Consider the following 12,873-nt stretch of genomic DNA (forward strand, 5'->3'; position numbering starts at 1 on the left):
GGACTGGGCAAGAATAGGGTTACAGTGTTGGTTAGAGTTACCGAGCCTGATTATTGAATGGAGGGAGAAGGTAACAATAAAAGGAGCTCAGGAAAGGCCTTTGTAGCACCATGTCCTACTGAAATGGTCACAAAAGTGCCATCACCTCACCTAGGCAGCACCACAGGGACTCAGACTCCATACCCAATGAGCAAAGAACCCTAACAAGCTGAAATGCTGCTACAAAGCCAAAGGCACACAGAGAGAAGGTGAAGTCATGCATGTCTATAGCTGGGTGACCTGTTGCAGAAACGAGACAGTAGCCTCTCTACTCCTTTTCTTGCTATAACATATAGTAGTGGATTCAAAATTTTACAGTTTCAGAATGAGATGTATATCATATAAATTTGTTTCTTTTCCAAAAGGTATAATTAACTTAGCATTCAAACACTTACCAACTGATATTTTAGAAATATTAAAATGTCAAATTTAAGGTTATTCTGTTTCATTTGGGCTAAATCCTTAGCATCATTTGCCTCCTCTTTAGCCTCCCCCCTTTTCCTTGAGGGGGCTTATGCACTGACCTGATATTGGAGAAAGGGCATCTACTCTGTGAGTCATCCTCTTTGCTTGGTGGCCACCACTAAAAGATAACTTATCTCATCTGATTCCCATTGAAGTATGCAGGAATCCACTGTTGACACCTGCGGCTCTTGGCCTCAGGTCTAGATTCCTATACACTGTGTGTATTAGTTAGGGTAATGCTAATGTTAACAAAAGCTCTCAAAGAAGTTAAAAGAGTTTTGTTCATATATGATTCGCAAATCGGAGAATGTATCCCTCATTATGAACTGAAGACATCTTCCAAGGTGGGGGTAGGGAGAAAAACATAGTTTTAAAAGGAGAAGCGTTTCTAGGGAAACAAGGTTATAAACATACATCACTCGTTTCTGATTGGTGGGGACAACTGAACTTTATAAAAAAAATTTATTGGTTTTGAGAGAGAGAGAGAGAAGGGAGTTGGGGGTAGAGGGGAGAGAGAGACACATAGACTTCTTGTTCCAGAGAAAGAGAAACATCAATTTGCTCTTCAACTTATTGATGCATTCATTGGTTGTCTTCTTGCCCTGAAGGGGGATTGAACCCACAAACTTGGCTTATCAGGATGGTTCTGCCCACGGCTGAACTTTCAATGGTAAGAACAATGTGTAACATATAACTAAGCATTTTTATCAGTGTCCTAATTTTGGTTTGTGTTCACAGAATGAAGGCTTTTGGTCTAGCGGTTCCAGTGCAGGGGGTGTTGCTTATCAAGCAGTCCAATCAACACAGGAGTGCTGCTTACCCTGCAGGTGCTTTCAGAGCCCAAGAGGGTAAAGCTATGCCTTGTAAGCACCTTCAGAGCTCAAGCTGCAAAACTCCAAAGGCTGGACCACAAGTTATGGTATTAATGGTCCTCCAAAGTCCTCATTAGTTTCTATGACAAACTCTAAAGGTTCAGTGAGTTAATGCAACAGAAGTTTATTTCTGGCTCATATACCAATTCAGTGTGGGACGTCTTAATTGGTAGGTGGCTTTCCTGCATGGAACCCAGTCTCCTTTCACCTTGTGGCCCCATCATTTCCAAAGGCGAGATTTCCAATCTTACTTGGTTTATAGAGCCCTTAAAGTCTCAATAATATATTCTTGGGGCTGGAGGCCAAAGGAAATCTAACAGTTCCTTTAAATAGTTAGGGACGAACAATTTAATAATAGTAGTAATTTGTTCAGTGTCCTGGACGGTACTATATTTTCCTAAAAAATTTATAATACCCCTTATCTCCAGTTTCACTTTCCATGGTTTCAGTTACTTAAGGTTAACCATGGCCCAAAAATATGAAATGGATAATTCCAGAAATGAACAATTCATAAGTTTTAAATCGTGTGCCGATCTGAATAGTGTGATGAAATCTCATGCCATCCTGCTCCATCCTGCCCAAGATGCGACTCATTCCTTTGTCCAGCATGTCCACGCTGTGTAGGCTCCCTGCCTGTTAGTCACTCAGTAGCCTCCTCAGTTATCAAATTGACTGTTGCAGTATCTCAGTGTTTGTGTTCAAGTCACATTTATTTTACTTATTAATAATGGCCCCAAAGAACATGAGTGATGATGCTGGCAACTCAGATATGCTAAAGAGAAGCTCTCAAGTTCTTCCTTTAAGTAAAAAACTGCAAGTTCTCAGCTTAACAAGGAAAGAAACAAATCACATGCTGAGATTCCAATGATCTTATATAGGAAGTACAAATCTTCTATCTGTGTAATTGTGAAGAAGGAAAAAGAAATTTGTGTTAGTTCTTTTTTTAAAAAGATTTTATCTACTTGTTTTTAGAGAGAGGGGAAGGGAGGTAGAAAGAGAAGGAGAGAAACATCAATGTGTGGATTCCTCTCCTGAGCACGCAACTGGCTACTGGGACCATAATGCAGGCATGTGCTTTTTGACTAGGAATTGAACTGGCAACACTTTGGTTTGCAGACTGGCACTCAGTCCACTGAGCCACACCAGCCAAGGGGAAATTTATGCTAGTTTTGCCATTGTAGCTCAAACTCAAAAGTTCCAGCCATAGTTCATGATGTGTTTCATAAAGATGGAACAGGCATTAAATTTGTGGGTGGAAGATGTGAACAGAAACTTGCTCTGATTTACAGCAGTGTGTTACACAAGAAAATATTGAGTGGGTATGAAGATTTCAGCAAGAAATCCCCTAAAACTAGTGACCACATTCACATAACTTTTATTACAATATTGTTATAATTGTTCTATTTTATTATCAGTTACTGTATCTCTTACATATACAGGAAAAGACATAGTTTATATAAATATAGAGAGAGTTTGATTCTATCTGCAGTTTCAAGCAACCACTGGGGGCCTTAGAAAGTATCCCCACAAATAAGGAGGAGCTATGGTCCATTATACTGTTTTCTACTCATATGACTATTTTCTGTCAATATTTAATATATTCTATGAATCCCCTGAGAATTCACTATGGTTGTTAAACTATATGCAGGAACCATGACCCTGGGGCCTTGGAGTCTTTTTTTTTTTTTTTTTGCAAGCAGTCAAGCATTTAATAGGAGACATCTCTATGGAAACAAAAGTAAAACAAAAGTTAATGGTTAGAGTAGACTATAATCTTGGTTTCCAAGTTCTGAAGGCAGGCAGTCAAAAAGATGGAGTGAAGACAGGCAGTCACAGTATGATAGATTCTCCTGGTCTGTAGTTTGAATGTCTCTTGGAGTCTTCTTCTAGCCAGAAGGGGGAAGAGTATGGGGAAAGCACTCCTACTTCTTCATCACTTCTGCTCACATTCCATTGCCAATAATTCGCCACATTGTCATACCTATATGTTAAAGGCTGAGAAATGCAACCTCTTGCCAGCACGTCACACACATTTTTGGTGGGCAACCAACTGTTTCTGACACTCTTGGCAACCTCTTCATCCAGACTTGGATTCTATTGGGTCCTTGGGTGCGTTCTAGGTCCCTCTGAGCCCTGAGGTGTGGCAGTAGGGACTCAAAGATACTCTGATCTAGGATGTGTCAAACAGTTGAGACTGCCTTCCTGTTCACCTCCCCAAACACCTCCCTCAACACCTCCCTCAGTCACTGCTACTCTACAACTCAGGTGTGCATGTGACACGTAACTCTGTCTCAAGGTTTGCAAGCTCATGGCTACTTTCTGGAGAACTTAAACATAATCTCCTGGGCTCTGGTAATTTGACACCTACCTTGAATTCCTATTACCAAATATTTCCACACCCCACTCCACCCATTAAATGGGTAACTCATCTCCTAGAGGAAGGGTGGTGCTGGCCCTTGTATCCACCCACCACATATTTTCTTATAAGTGCTCCAAACTTTCTGCTTGTTTGAATAGAAACTAATTCAACCTTATTATGCATACTTATTCCAATGTACTGTTCTTGAATATACTTCCTCCTTTTATTTCAATTTGTGGCTTTCAATTTTCCAAGCAAAGTTTTGAATATCTCAAAATATTTTTCTTTCAGATGCATAGATTTTACATTTTAATGGCTTTTGAAGACTATGGTCTCTGTCTACACAAGATCTCAAAAAGCCACAAATTCCACTTTTTGATTATTCAGTAATTTTATTTTTCCCTCCCTTGAGATATAAGCCTTAACCTTGGAATAAAACTTGGAAAAAATCTAATTATGGAAGATTTACTAGATTAGAAAAGAACTTCTCAATAGAAAAATGTACAGAGTAATATTTTAAACTACTATCCAATTGTTCTCTGTATTTTTACTTTAATAATTAATTTTACTTTATTTATTACTTTTTGTCCTCTAGTATTGTGTGTAGGTTGTTTCAGTAGTTAAACTTAGCATTTTTTAAAGTATATTTTATTGATTATGTTGTTACAGTAGTTCCAATTATTTTTTCCCCTTTGCTCCCCTCTGCCCAGTACCTCCCTTCCCTCCAGCAATCCTACCCCCCAATCATATAATAATGGCTTGGTGATGATGAACTCTTTTAGCTTTACCTTGTCTGGGAAGCACTTCATCTGCCCTTCCATTCTAAATGATAGCTTTGCTGGGTAGAGTAATCTTGGTTGTAGGTCCTTGCTTTTCCTCACATTGAAACTGCTTGCCAGTCCCTTCTTGCCTGCAAAGTTTCTTTTGAGAAATCAGCTGATAGTCGTACAGGCACCCCTTTGTAGATAACTCTCTGCTTTTCTCTTGCTGCTTTTGGGATTCTCTCTTTATCTTGAAACTTTGGCGTTTAAATCATGATGTGTCTTGGTGTGGTCTCCTCTGGGTCCAGCTCGCCCGGGACTCTCCGTGCTTCCTGGACTTGTATGTCTATTTTCTTTGCAAAATTTGGGAAGTTTTCCTCCATTATTTTTTCACATAAGTTTTCAATTTCTTTCTCTTTCTCTTGTACTTCTGGCACACCCACAATTGGAATGTTGGAACATTTAAAGTTGTCCCAGAGGTTCCCAACCCTCTCCTCATTTTTTTCAATTCTTGTTTCCTCATTCTGCACTGGTTGACTGTTTTTTTCTTCCTTATGTTCCAAATCATTGATTTGAACCATTGTTTGCTTCCCTTCGGCATTGTGTTTCTTTTTGTTTGTTTTTTAAGTATACTTTATTGATTATGTTGTTACAGTAGTTCCAATTTTTTTCCCCTTTGCTCCCCTCTGCTCAGTAGCCCCCTACCCTCAGCAATCCCACCCCCTTTAGTTCATGTCCATGGGTTGTGCATATAAGTTCTTTGGCTTCACCCTTCCCTATATTATTCTTAACTTCCCCCTGTCTATTTTGTACCAACCGATTATGCTTCTTAATCTCTGCACCATTTCCCCATTTCTCCCCCTCTCCCCTCCCAGCTGATAACCCTCCAAATGATCCCCACACCTATGATTCTGTTCCTATTCTGGTTTTCTTAGTTGGATTTTGTTTTTATTTTTTAGATTCAGTTGTTGATAGTTGTGAGTTAGTTGTCATTTTAGTGTTAATAGTTTTGATCTTTTTTTTCTTAAGTAAGTCAATTTGACATTTCAAATAATAATGGCTTGGTGATGATGAATTCCTTTATCTTCACCTTGTCTGGGAAAGCACTTCATCTGCCCTTCCATTCCTTATGATAGCTTTGCTGGATAGAGTAATCCTGGTTGTAGGTTGCCTTTCATCACATTAAATACTTCTTGCCAGTCCCTTCCTGCCTGCAAAGTGTCCTCTGAGAACTCAGCTGATAGTCCTATAAGCACCCTCCTGTAGGCAACTCTCTGCCTCTCTCTTGCTGCTCCCAAGGCTCTATATCTTTCACCTTTGGCATCTCAATTATGATGTGTCCTGGTGTGGTCCCTCTGGGTCCAGCTCGCCTGGGACCCTCTGTGCTTCCAGGACCTGTATGTCCATCTCCTTCACAAAATTTGGGAAGTTTTCCTCATTTTTTTCAATTCTTGCTTCCTCATTCTGCACTGGTTGACTGTTTTTTTCTTCCTTACATTCCACATCATCGATTTGAACCCCAGTTTTCTTTCCTTCACCATTGGTTTTGTGTAGATTTTCCTTCATTTCACTTAGCATAGCCTTCACTACTTCTCTTAAGTGTTTGCCATACTCAAGCATATCTGTCAAACCTGTGAGCATCTTTATCACCAGTGTTTTGAATTCTGCATCTGTTAGGTTGGCTATCTCCTCATCATTTAGTTCTCCCACTGGAACCTTGATCCGCTTCCCCTTTTGGATGATACTTCTCTGTCTCCTCATTCTGAAAGACTCCTGTGTTTGTTTGCCCTTACATCCCAGATAGAGCTGTCACTCTTTTTACGTTGTAAGGGGTAGAGTCTTAGGAATTCGTCGTTACAGGGTGAACTCTTTCACCACATTGTGGTGCTGTATGTGAGGGAGGGGTCTGAGAGGGAACAATGCCACCTTCCTAGCACTGGCCCCTTTTCCAGGCACCTCTCCCACTTTCGCACCAGACTGGCACCGCTCTAGCTGCTGTCCTGGCTGTCGTTCCCAGAGTGGATGTGTCTGTGGATGTTCTAGAACTGTGAGGACCCTTTAAACAAGCAGACTCTGCTGAGACTGGCAGTTTCTGCCTCTTCCCCAACGCCTACTGGTCTGCATTCAGAAGCAATGAGGCTTGATTTTCCCCGGTGCTGGGACCGTGGGCTTCGAGGTCCGGTGAGGAGCTGGGAATGCTCCCCAGGTGTTCCTCCTGACTTTTCAAAATGTGTGACTGCGCTTTCTGCTGGCCTACCTCTGTTGCTGCTGCTGCCACCAGCACACCTCGTCCTCTCTGCCCTGACTCCACCCCTCCTACCTGTCTGGAAGAGTATTTCTTCTTTATATCTTTGTTGGTTGGACTTCCTTACAGTTTGATTTTATGGAATTTCTGGTTGTTTCTAGTTTCGTGGTATGTAGTTGTATTCCTTCTTAGTTGTAGAGGAAGATGCAGTGTGTCTGTCTATGCCTCCATCTTGGCCGAAAGTCCTGCATTTGGTTTTTAAGCATCAGAATATTGAGTTCAGTCCTTGTTGGTGTGGCTCAGTGGACTGAATGCTGGTCTGTGAACCAAAAGATCACTGGTTCGATTTCCAGTCAGGGCATGTGACTGGGTTGCATGCCAGGTCCCTAGTTGGGGGCATGGGAGAGGCAACCACACATTGATGTTTCTCTCCCTCTCTTTCTCCTTCACTTCCCATCTCTCTAGAAATAAAGAAATACAACCTTAAGGGAAAAAAAGGATATTGAGTTCAAATTGCTGCAGAACCAAATAAAGGATGGACATCCTTCAGAAATCCTGGGCTTGTGCTTGATGCTGGTGGAGCTTGTTTTGAGTGCTTATAACACAATTCTGTACTGTCTTTCTAACATCTCTGCTTTTAACTTGCTCATCTTTTATATAAGCTGCCATCCACTCTAATTTCCAGCCTGCTGGTATCGTGTAAATTGAGTGCACAAAAGAGGGTCTTTCACTGGTCAGTGATTGTAATGCCACTAGCATATCTTGGCTTCAGGACCATGGTATAAAGATGAGGTGTGGACCAGAAATGCACTGACTACAGTAGGAGAGGTAGAGGTTAGGAGAGGCTTCTGTTCAAATGGAGTATTGCTTAGATGGTTTGTATAATTTTATTTCTCCACATGACAAACATGAACGTTTTCACCCAACTGATAGGCATCTTCATCCCCATATTTCCCCCCAAAGAGGCTGAAGAAAGGACTGGAATGGTTTGACAGCCACGAGCGTTTTCTGCATTGTTTAAGGGGTGTCATTTTTTTTGCCTTACAGTTCTTTTTCTGTAACTTCTCTAAACTTCTTTTCTACCTTTTTTCCTAAATTGAGTGGCTACTTCCTAGAGTAGCTGTCACCAACTTCCTCTATTTGCCTTTCTTCTCCTGCTCTTATTATCTTACTAACTGCTTTCATTCTACACAGCAGTACAAATGCCAAATAAAAACAATTGCAAAATAATTCTTTCTTAGTAATGTTCAACCTTAACTGTAGATGCAAAATATTCCTGTATTAAATGTCCCAACTCTTCTTTCAGATTATAAAAAAAGGATTGACTGGTACATAACAATGAGTAAATAAGTGCTTAATAAATATTTGATTAATCTGGCTGCTATTGATATTTTATTTTATTAATTTATATATTTTAAAGATTTATTTGACTTTAGAGAGAGAGAGGAAGCAGAAGACTAAGAGAGAGAAAAGAGAGAAACATTGATTTGTGGTTCCCCTTATTTATGCATTCATTTGTTGCCTCTTGTATGTGCCCTGACCGGGGATTGAACCCACAAGTTTGGCGTATTAGGATGATGTTCTAACCAACTGAAATACCAGACCAGGGAAGCTCCTGATATTTTAAAATGAAGACAAGAAGACAAATCTTAGGCAGTTAATTCTTGGAAAGTGGCTAGAAATTAACATTTAAATATAACCCTGGGTCGGAACTCCAGAAAAGGTGAACAGGGCAAGGTTCTATTCCAGTCTAGTTGAGTAAACTGGATGAGCATCTCCTGGATACAGGGAACAAAGTTAAAACTGTGCATATCAATCTTCTAGACAACTGTAGTCTAAGAAGAGAGTTCTGGAGGGGTGGTGCCAAGAAAAATTTGAATACTCTCTCTGTTGAGAAGCACACACTGTCTGCTAGCTCTTTCAATTTAAAGATGAGTGATCAGAAACAAGGACAAGCACAACATGAATGGCTTGAAAAATATTTCAGAATAAGGGGAATGAAGGGGACATCATCCTGAAATCTCAGATTGCTATGCGCTACCAATTTTCGGAACCCATAGAAATTTTTAGAAAATGTTTTAGTATCTTCTATAGGCTATGAGAAAAACACAGCCTCTATTTACTAAGAAAAGAAAGTTTGTCAAAAACAGGTTGAAAAGAAAATGCATGAAATAAAAAGAAAGAGTTGATAGAAAACTAAAATTTAATAGTAGAATTGACATTTCCATTCGGAGGGTGATAGTAAGAAGCAGAAATCAACACTGTTGAAAATCGAGCCAGTAATTTGAAGGACAAATTGATGAGGCCCTCCAAAAATTCAAGGGAAAAGATAAAAAACCAAAAAGAAGGTGAAAATGAGACACACACAAGACTTTAGAATTCAACCTAAGGATGAAATGTGTTTCTGAAGGTAAAATCAAAGTAATGAGAATCAAAGCACTGATCCAAACACTAGCAGGAAAACTTTCCTGAGCTCAATAAACAAAACTGAATGTTTCTCCTGAAATGGTAGTTTTGGCAAACCTATTTAACCTGAATCAAATAATGAAGAATGAAGACAAAATCTGCTAGGGCCTGCTTCATGAGCATGTGGCATGTGCCGTGAAATACACCCCACCCTTAGAAAGAACTCATGTTTTGGTTTAATGGTCTGTTTTCACTGTCTTGAAACTCTTACTAATCTCTGAACAAGGCATCATGCTATTTTCATTTTGGACTGGGCCTCACAAATTATTTAGCCATTACTGAATCTGGTAAATCCAGATAGTTGGACAGTTTACAAGATAACTGGCATATATATTTCCGTAGGATTTGATTTATTTTTAGAGAGAGGGGAAGGGAGGGAGAAAGAGAGGGAGCGAAACATCAATGTCTGTCCCCAATTAGCGACCTGACCTGCAACTCAGGCATGTGTCCTGACTGGGAATCAAACTGGCGACCATTTGATTCTCAGGTCGGCACTCAGTCCACTGAGCCACATCAGCCAGGGCATATATATATATATATATATATATATATATATATATATATATATGCCAGTTATTTAATAGATATGCCCCCAACCCCCCTGAAAACACATGAAGTAAATACTGTTTTAAGTTAAAGGCAATTAGAGACATAACAACCAAAACCCATATGTGATCTTTATCTGGATCTTAAATGGGGAGTGTGTAGATATCTACAGAAGATATTTTGGGGAGAACATTTGGAGAAATTTAAATAGATAAGGACTGTATATTAGATGGTATTGCATATTTTTTAAATTTGTTGGGTGTGAAAATAGTATTGCAGATATGCAAAATGATGTCCGAATTTTCAGAGGACATACATACTGTGGTGAAGTGTCATGGTGTCTGAAACTTTCAAATAGTTTGATAAAAACAAATATATCTTTGGACAGAAGTAAAATAAATGCAGCCAAAAAACAAACAAACAAACAAACAAACAAACAAAAAAAAACCCCACAAGAATCCTTTTGGCGAGCTTTTTTAAAAAGGGTAGTTAAACTAATTTTTAATTTTTATTTATTGATTTTTAAAGGCAGGAAGGCAGGGGGGAGAGAAAGAGAGAGAGAGAGAAACATTGATTTGTTGTTCCACTTATTTATGCATTCATTGGTTGATTCTTGTATGTCTCCTGACATGATATCAAACTCTCCAGCTTGGCATGTTGGGACGATGCTCTAACCAACTTAGCTACCTGACCAAGGCCTAAAGGAGTAATTTTTATTTTACTTTTTGAATTATTTATTTATTTATTTATTTATTTATTTATTTAGAAGGAAAGGGAGGGAGAAAGAGAGGGAGAGAAATATCAATTGGTTGCCTCTTGCATGCCCCCAACTGGGGCCCTGGCCTGCAACCCAGGCATGTGCTTCTCCCAGCCTCTGACTTCTCTTTCAGCAGCCAACACATTCCTTCTCTTAAGCACAGTTTATCTCAAGCTTAGATCTATCAATCCACTGACCCTGGAGGCTAAACATTCCTTTACCTTTCAGTCTTACCAAAGCCTTCTCTCAACAAAGGTGGGTCTCTTCATAAGATTAACTGCCTACTAGTTATTAAGAAAATAGTAGATACTGAATTGGTATAAAAGCAAGAAATCAAAAACAAACAAAACCCAAGTAAGCAAACAAAAATACTATGACCATTCCAATGTGGGGCAGGTGCGGATGGAAAATGTTACCTGGGAAGTATTAAGAATCAGATTGACTTTTCCAATGAAGAATTAACTATAGATTTTTGAGAGAAAAGGTGGTGACCATGGCATTGTATACTGAGTTAATTTTAGTCCATGTGTTAAGGTAACACATTTTCAAGGACTTGGATAATAGAACTATGAATCTTTTAAAAAAGAGTTACTTTGATGCATTCCAACTGACTGAATGACTAGTCAAAGTTAAGGCCTGAAGTATAAATAGAGAAGTCATGATGTGAAAACGTAGAAGGTTAGTAAATTAAGGACTTCAAATTCAAGAATCAAGTTGGTTCTCTATTCTCAGGTGGGTTCTTCAACCTAGGGGTGCAGCTTGCCCCTCGGTGCTCCCACTAGCAGGACTGTGTTTTCTTTCTGCTTCCTCTTCTTGTCTGTTGACACAAGGTGCATTTCTCAAGCTGCATTCTTCACAGCACATTTCAGATTGGTTCCTTGTGGTGGTTTATAACTATATGAAGAACTTGTAGGTGATTTTCTGTCCAGCATTTGCAACCAAGTTACTTGATTGAGACACTGTGTCAACAAGAATTACATAACAGAAGCAAAGTTACATAAAAACCATAATAGCCATTGTCATTGCCAAATAAATTCAAGCCATGATTTCCCATATTTTGTCAACTCCTCTTAAATAAAGAGTTATGTTTTTTCAGAACCTGGCTATGATAAAAGCATGACTCAGAGGGAATCTATTAAGAGCCATGAAGCTCATCTTCTTATTGTTCATCTTCTAGAGAACGAGTTTATTGTCTGGGCTTAGGTAGTGTGGTATCTTTGGCTGAGCTAAACTAAGATTTCCAAAAAAATGAAAAGAAAAAAGAAAACCTAGGATTTACATTTGGATGAGTCTGATGAGTGGATGAGTCCACATGTATTGATCTACCTTAGTTGGTTTGTATTGAGAAAGGAAACTGGAGAAGTAGGTTTGTGTGTGGCACTTGGGGGAAAGCAGAATTGGTGGGGAGAAGGAAGAAGGGAGAAAAGCAGGGTGTCTCTTACATAATTTGCCTGCCTTGTTACCTTGGTTTGAGCTCTTGAAAAAGGAAGAGCCTTCAGGCCAGAGGCAGAGGAAGCAGATTTCAAGTCTGCAAGATGTAGGGTCATTAAAGCACTGTTCTGACACCAGATGAGTGCACGGGCTGTGGAGTGGGGCAAGACAAGCATACTTTCCAGGTCAGCATGGTTTCCACTATGTAAAACCTGCAGGCAGGGCCAAATTGCACTGATCCCATTAAGAAAAAACAAATATGTATGGTAAAACCCCACCATAATGCTACAAGCAGAGTCCAAAAATCATATAGTTTAATATAAGAGACACACTTTCGCAAGGTTAATTAAATTAATGAAATAAATATGGTGGCTGGATGGAGGATGGGTATCAATTGCCAATTGTATCATAAGTGAATTTGTTTAACTGCATGTATATTTATATATACATTGCTATATATCCAAATGGACACAATTTTTAAATGGGGCTGAGGAGGGGAAGTAGGCTCAACAAAGGAAAGAATTATGCGAGCATATTATAGTGGATATCTTTTGTGTTTGGGGATTTGAAAAGTTTTTTCTCCATATGTAAGTAGTTTCCAAAATTTCTGTGACAGAAATATAGTAGTTTTCTCATCTAAAAAATTTATTTTTATTATAAAATAGCCATAGACTATCTTATTTGCTATAAACAAAATAAAGATACATGAAGGTGTCCTGACTAAACAAAGCCTCTTAATAGACAGTAACTATAACCAGGAATTTTAAATTGGCTATTGTACACTTTGCAACATAGAGTATATTTCAGATCAAGGTTTCTATTTTGGAAAAACACTTTAATTAACTGTTCCATTTATGTCATCTTTGTAGTTGTTACATTTTTTTTTTTTCTCTCTCAAAGTCCTTCTATTGCCAAAAGCAACAGTTGGGTGG

This window comes from Furipterus horrens, unplaced genomic scaffold (assembly GCF_987537825.1).
Source record: "Furipterus horrens unplaced genomic scaffold, mFurHor1.1.pri manual_scaffold_4, whole genome shotgun sequence".
Taxonomy (NCBI): domain Eukaryota; kingdom Metazoa; phylum Chordata; class Mammalia; order Chiroptera; family Furipteridae; genus Furipterus; species Furipterus horrens.